Here is a 7,378-nt window from a genome sequence, read left to right on the forward strand (position 1 = left end):
TGTTAGTGCTATATTTATGCAAATCATATTCAGCCCAAACTGCTTTAGCACACAGAATGCTGCAACATCAATTTTTAAGCAGACCGTCCAGCTCCAGATAGCGTTGTGTGTATAAGAAGGGGGTTAAATCCCAGGGCGCTCAGCTTCTACTCAGCTTTCACTTCATTCTCAGTGAGTGTTGTTATCAAAATGTGCTAAAACCCTCAGTGTGAGGTTTTCTTCGACGAGGTAAATTGTTGATAAATCATACATAGAGGGAGATGGAGCCGCATCCCAAGTATCTCTCATTAGGGATCATTCTAGCTTCTTCCTCTCCTTTGAACTGTCAGTGTTTTCACTCCTCTCGGGCCTGAGAGTGTGTGACCTTGCATCTAGTCTCTCTGATGTCTAATGAGATTATCGCAGTTAACTCCCGGATTCAGTTAACTCCCCATTTCATGTCTCAGTCGATTGCCCAGTTATAGATCACAGAAAGTGTCAGCGAGACAGAGACGCTTCCCGGAATTAATTTGAGGGAGCCGACTGTCTCCATATCAGATTTGATCCCAAACTGATCCCAAAGACGTCTGTATAGAAATACTCATGTATTTATATGTTAGTACAGGCAAGCAGCAGCATCTAAAGTATGAATAGAAACAATTAAAAAGGCTTTGGATTCATAACTTTAGAAAGACACCCATTATGATTCAGGAACACAAAAATAAAACAACTTCCTGTGAAATCAAAACAAGTTGCAGTGACAAGTTTCCCTGAAGATGAAGCTTTGAAAGAAACTCGTCTTCACCCGAACTCTCAGAGGAGACGTTGAACCCATCCAATGGCTATTTGTAGTCTTTCCTTCTTCCTCATCATATTAGTGTAGTGTGTCCATGCAGTAGCTGTATGTCATGTGTTTGCAGTGTAGACAGGAGTGAACTAGGAGTGAAAGGTCAACCATGAGAACTGATTCAGTTATGGATTGTCTGATGATGTGCCATAACTTGGCTTCTTAGAATCAAACAGCCGCAGCAGTAAAATAACAGATACAGAAGTATCACAATCAAATATACATATATGTGCACATATTTATCGAACAAAACATATTAAGGTAAATGACGCAGCTTCATCCTCAGCTTCAGACACATGAATCATTGTTATAGATGTTATTGAGGATGTGGGACGAGCACACATTCCAATAAAACCTCACCGACCAACAGCACACGGTGTTCTTAATGCTCTCGTAGTAAAAGAACAGCGCAGTGGCTTTACAGTGCAGAATGTGCACGCTCAGCTTCACAGACTTCAAGGACACGGAGATGTGAAATACTCGGCTGCCAAACTATTCACACCGGCGATGTTACATCTTTTCTACCAGTCAGGTACTTTCAGACAGTTTAAACTGAGTGGATCCTCGGGCCGCTGCCTCTCACTTGACCAGCAGACCTCAGTGGTTGAAGCTAGATGACCTGTGAGCCGCCGTGGATTAAACCAAAAATGATAATCCTTTATTAATCCCACAGTGCGGAAATGATTCTCTGCATTTGACCCATCCGTAGTAATGAAGGAGCAGTGGGCTGCTGTGAAGACTTGCTCAAAAATCTTGCAAAAAGATTCAGCATAGACTTTTCGTCACCATTTTGTTGGGGCGGTGGGGCATGAACATTTTTCTTCCTCCAAAGTGGGGCGTGAAAAAAAAAACTTTGAGAACCACTGGTCTAACTGGACTAGACTAACGAAGATTTAAACGCCGTAAAACAATAAATCCCAAATTCACAAAAGTGAAACTTGGATTCTATAAGAGCTCCCTCAGAGACGTGACTACCAACTGTACAGCCAGCAGCTCTTTGACTGAACACACTCTTTTGCAGTGCACTCTTTTAATGTTAGCACAATGTCCTCACAACAACAAATAAATACTAATAAGTCATCCTTTGTAGCTTTCCAACGAGCGGATCCGTCACCCTTTGGTCCGCAAACTCCACAGAGAGCCGAGCAGCTCCCTGCCTCCCTGTGGATCCACCCCCTCCAGAAAGCCTCTGATTCTAGCTGATGGTCTGTTTTGCTTTTCTGTGTCAGAGAGCTGCGCTGCCTCAGTGCCCATGAGCGACGGAAGCGCGGCTTTGGACCATCAGTGACTCTCGGCGCGATGAGGACAGCAGATTGCCTCTGTTATCTAGGTCATTTAGCCAAGGCCATTGTTTGTGTACGGCTCTGTGTTTAGGACGTACATGCAGATTGCACAAAGACACTTATACAAGTGACACACACACACACACACACACACACACACACACACTTACTCCTCCTCAAACTGTCATTGTCTCGGCCATTACAGCGATGCCAGGGCCGAACAGCCATCCAGCGTTCCTCAGCCGAGGATTTATATAAATGAGCTGTAATTACCCCGTTCAATGCAATGTGACTGCCATGCAGTAACTTAGAATTACATATGCTAATGTTTTGGTGTTATTTTTAGCTGCAACATATGAATCATTTGTTCCAAAACATTTCCCTGCATATTTTTTTCACCAACCTACATTAACTTAATTCCCATTGGTTGTAACTCAGTGTGTTCTCCCCAGTCCATCGTACCACTGAAGTGAAAAGCTCAGCATCATTAACCAAACTGTCTACTGTAAATATGAATTGCATTGCAGAACTACCTTCTGGTTCATTTGAACTACCACACTTGCCGTAGTTGTAAATAATTGATTAATAATTTTTCAGTGCATTAATTTGTTCACCTTTGTTTTTAATTGAAAATAAGTGGTTAGCCGTGTTAAGAATGTGTCTTTGACATTTAATGTGTTGGTAAAATAGTCTTGTGACCAATAGGTCATAAGTTAAAGCTAGACTTGGTTATCCTAAGAAACTAACCTCCTCCAACCTAAAAACGCAGCCCAATGTTGGCAACTCTTTTCAAATGACAGTAGCTCGCAGCACAAGCTCCAAAAGTAGTTAGTTCTCTCTACTGACCACCAGGGGGAGACTCCTCTGGTTGTATAGAAGTCTATGCTTCATGTGTTAAAGCTGCATTCTCTCCTGACCACCAGGGGGCGACTCCTCTGGTTGTATAGAAGTCTATGCTTCATGTGTTAAAGCTGCATTCTCTCTCCTGACCACCAGGTGGTGACTCCTCTGGTTGTATAGAAGTCTATATAAATGACTCTACTTCTCTTGATGTATTCCCTCAGTAAACATTGTAAACATGAGTTTATGTCTCAATCTCTAGTTTCAAGTCTTCTTCAATACAGCATGATGTTCATTTAGTACATTATGGTCATTTAGTCAAATCAAGGCTTCAAAAGATCAGTCAACAAACCAATGTGTGATGTCACCATGACTACGTCTCCTTCTTATATTCATATAAATGAGACAGGTAGGTTGACAGGCAGGTAGCCCGTCCAATCATTACATTCTGGCCGAATGACGTGATAGGACGCGCTCATTACAGTCCTGCGGCCGCCACAGATAACAGATTTTAATATTTTATTTTCTGATTATTATATTTGGGATAATATCAGAATTTGGACAAAAATATCATCAATTGTTTTTTAAGAAGATTACCAACCCTGCCTTAAGACACACTAGGTGCATTTCCATCCACTTTCCACCCCTTTCCCATTAATGCTATACATTTGAAATGTGAGGTGCTTCATCATACAATATATTAACATTAATCTTAGGGATACTGGTCTGTGATGCAGAACCTCCCTCTTAAGTCTTCGACAGGCAGCCAGCTCAAACACAAAGATTAAAGAGAGAGAGAGAGAGTGTCAGAGGTACAGTATACCTGGAACCCCTTCAAGCTGTTCAAAATGCCACAGACAAATTCCTTCATTACAGAAATCCCAAATACTGTTTTAGGATTGTTTCTTCACAATAAAGAGCTATGATGTATGAAAGAAACTAATGATCAGTTCACTATCTTGTCCTGCGCCTTGTAACCTTGTCATTGAAAGGAATAGAGAGTTTTGGTTTGCTGCTTTGTATTTTTGAGAAAGTTAATCCTCTCGGTCTTCACACGCTCAGATGATGATGAGACTACATGGAGAACCTTCTGTTGGTTCTTGCAGCCAACAACAGAACAAGTAGCTGGCTGTGCTCGGCCCATGTTCCCAAGTCTGCTGTAGCGAGGGAATTACATTGGAGGACGGTCCAGGTGGATGAGGACGGTACCGCTGGATGAGGACGGTCCAGGTGGACGAGGATGGTCCCGCTGGACGAGGACGGTCCAGGCGGACGAGGACGGTTCAGGCGGACGAGGACGGTTCAGGTGAATGATGACGGTTCAGGTGGCAAGGATGTTCCAGGTGGATGAGGACGGTTCAGGTGGACAAGGATGGTCCCGCTGGATGAGAACGGTCCAGGTGGGCAAGGATGGTCCATGTGGGTGGTCCAGGTGGACGAGGACGGTCCAGGTGGACGAGGACGGTCCAGGTGGGCGAGGATGGTCAAGGTGGACGGGGTGGTCCAGATGGACGAGGATGGTTCAGGTGGGCAAGGATGGTCCATGTGGGTGGTCCAGGTGGACGAGGACGGTCCAGGTGAACGAGGACGGTCCAGGTGAACGAGGACGGTCCAGGTGGACGGGGTGGTCCAGATGGACGAGGACGGTCCAGGTGAACGAGGACGGTCCAGGTGGACGGGGTGGTCCAGATGGACGAGGACGGTCCAGATGGACGAGGATGGTCCAGGTGAACGAGGACGGTCCAGGTGAACGAGGACGGTCCAGGTGGACGAGGATGTTCCAGGTTGACGAGGACGGTCCAGGTGGACGAGGATGTTCCAGGTTGACGAGGACGGTCCAGGTGAACGAGGACGGTCCAGGTGGACGAGGACGGTCCAGGTGGACGAGGATGGTCCAGGTGGACGAGGATGTTCCAGGTGGACGAGGTTTGTCCAGGTGGATGAGGATGGTCCATGTGGATGGTCCAGGTGGACGAGGATGGTCCAGGTGGCAAGGATGGACCAGCTGGACGAGCTGGAGGTGCACATCATACCCAGCAATCTGACCAGGTTGTTGTTGCACATTTTCATGATGGATAGAGCGGGAACAAAAGATAGAGAGGATGTTCTTTTCTCTCTGTAGACACACCAGCCTGGCCAGCCACAAAAACAAGCTAGTTAGCATTATCCGTGACCTTTAAACATTGTTGATGGAAGCTACTTCATGTTTAAACCTTTCTAGGTGAAGTTTAGGTTTGCCTTCTAACTTCACATAATTCCAATTAGCATCGCCGCTCTTTCAAACATCAGCATTCCCCCAAATCCTGTGGGCTTGAGGGTGGATCGTGGTGGTTGCCCCATGCAGGGAGAGCCTGCATGCCCGTTGTCGGGTATTGATTCAATGTGGCATTTATAGACGCAACAGAGCCTGGGTCGACTGTGTTTGTCTGGAGGAGTTCTCTCCAGCTGTGTCTTGTTCTTTTGTCCCCAGCTTTGGTTTGTTTGTTGCTTGTTTTTTTGTGGGTGGTGCAGCACTGTACTGTGACATCTCCACAATTCCTTCTTAAGTTTACATTTCTGAAGGCAGTGTTTGATGTGTCTGTTCAGCCATGTTGGATATCGTATCACTGCTGAGCTATTTCTCTGTTTATTCAAAGTAAAGCCCGGGATATGTCTTCATCTGCACCGGGGGATTTCTCTTAAGGGAAGACCAGACAATCACACATGCACGCGCTTTCTGAGGGTTTATTAGGAGAACTAGATACCAAGAGGATTCCCCATTCATTCCAATGAAGGTTGCTTATATAACCTAGCACCAAACGTCTGCAAATATAGAGCAGCAACACATTCACAGGCTCTTTCTGTGCCTCAGTAACGTTATGAGCAACGTTACAAAATGCCTTGCGCCAGCCACCATGGTCTAAAGCGCCGTCTCCACCAGCTACAGAGCAAACAGATGCTCACCTCATTTGGAAATGTTGTATGGAAATCATTTCCAATTTATGTAGAACTATAATTACAATACTTACTCATCATGTGTGTGCAGAGTGGAGAGTGGAAGCAGAGGAAAATATGTCTTTTCTTTATTTCCTTTGCCATCACTATTGCACAATACAACCACTCCTCTTATCTATGAGCGGTAATAGCTTTTTTTTTCTGTATTATGGAAGATAATAACATTACCACAGCTATTGGTAATCACTTCTAGTTCAATATGTCCTAATAACAGCTAGTGCAGCATTGACACCACAATAAATATGTTTTCAGGAAAAATACACTGTGTCCTTCTTCTCCGTGTCGGACCACTCTGACCGGCCCTGGTGCGGTTTGAAATAAGAGGTGACACACCTCTCTCGGCCTTTAAATGCGCCTGATATATTAACACAGGCCGGCTCCATCACAGGGTGTGTGTGCGTGTATGTGTGTGTGTATATGTGTGTGTGCGTGTCGGAGCAGCTCCCCTCAGTCACACCAACAGGAGACCGTTTGAACTTGGCGAGGCACAGATTGATGGCGGCGTCGAGCGGAGGTTGAATTTGTCATGTCCCCGTCGGTTCGGCCGACACGGCGGTGACATGGAGAGCGAGCCGACGGCTGCTAGCGCCGACGTTAGCTGGGAGATGGGAGCGCACACACGGCGATGAGACGATCCACAAAAGGCTGTTAAAACAAATCAAGTTGACCTGAGGAGTGTCAGGTCAAATGAGGCCCAGCAGAGAAGCTTTAAAATACTACATATATGTTTTATGGAGGTCAACTAGGAGGTTTATTTTTTTTCCCTGTCCATTGAAGTATGAAACTGATCGTATGTGACGGCTCATACGAGGCTCACAGGGAGAAAGATCCTTGACCCGGTGAAGGACGCACACACACACACACACACACACACACACACACACACACACACACACACACACACACACACACACACACACACACACACACACACACACACACACACACACACACACACAATCCTACATGACCAACAGTGGACTTCATGCTACTCTAACCAAGTGTGGACTTCTGTTTCTGGTACTCTTGACAAAATGAAATACAAATGGAATAAGAATTGTACTCTTCAGCTCTTTTTCCAGAATATTAATGCAAATGTGCTCTTTCATTTTTATTTTATTTGGATTACCAAGAGGGAACTGTTTACCTATCAAAGAGGAGACCGCAGTGGAACTGCATGTTCCCATTCTTTCACTCTAAATGACTGTTTGTTCACCACAGAGACTTTCTTTGTTGTTTTTAAATAGATATTAACGTAAATGTTATCAGTGTCACATGAAGCATGACTGCAGAGCGAGGACATGCACATGTGTGTTTCGGGATGCTGGCTGCAGGCCACACACTGACACACACACTGACACACACACTGACACACACACTGACACACACACTGACACACACACTGACACACACACTGACACACACAGACACACAC

At 45.3% G+C, this 7,378-nt stretch overlaps 1 protein-coding gene across 1 annotated transcript in view; it reads left to right on the plus strand.

Moving 5' to 3' along the window:
- Positions 1-7,378, plus strand: part of LOC306750490 (phospholipid phosphatase-related protein type 5-like) — a gene marked incomplete at both ends in the record, with an annotated part of 71,858 nt that overhangs the window by 40,141 nt on the left and 24,339 nt on the right. The window lies entirely within an intron of this gene.

The sequence above is a fragment of the Taurulus bubalis genome (assembly GCF_910589615.1).
Source record: "Taurulus bubalis genome assembly, chromosome: 18".
NCBI lineage: Eukaryota > Metazoa > Chordata > Actinopteri > Perciformes > Cottidae > Taurulus > Taurulus bubalis.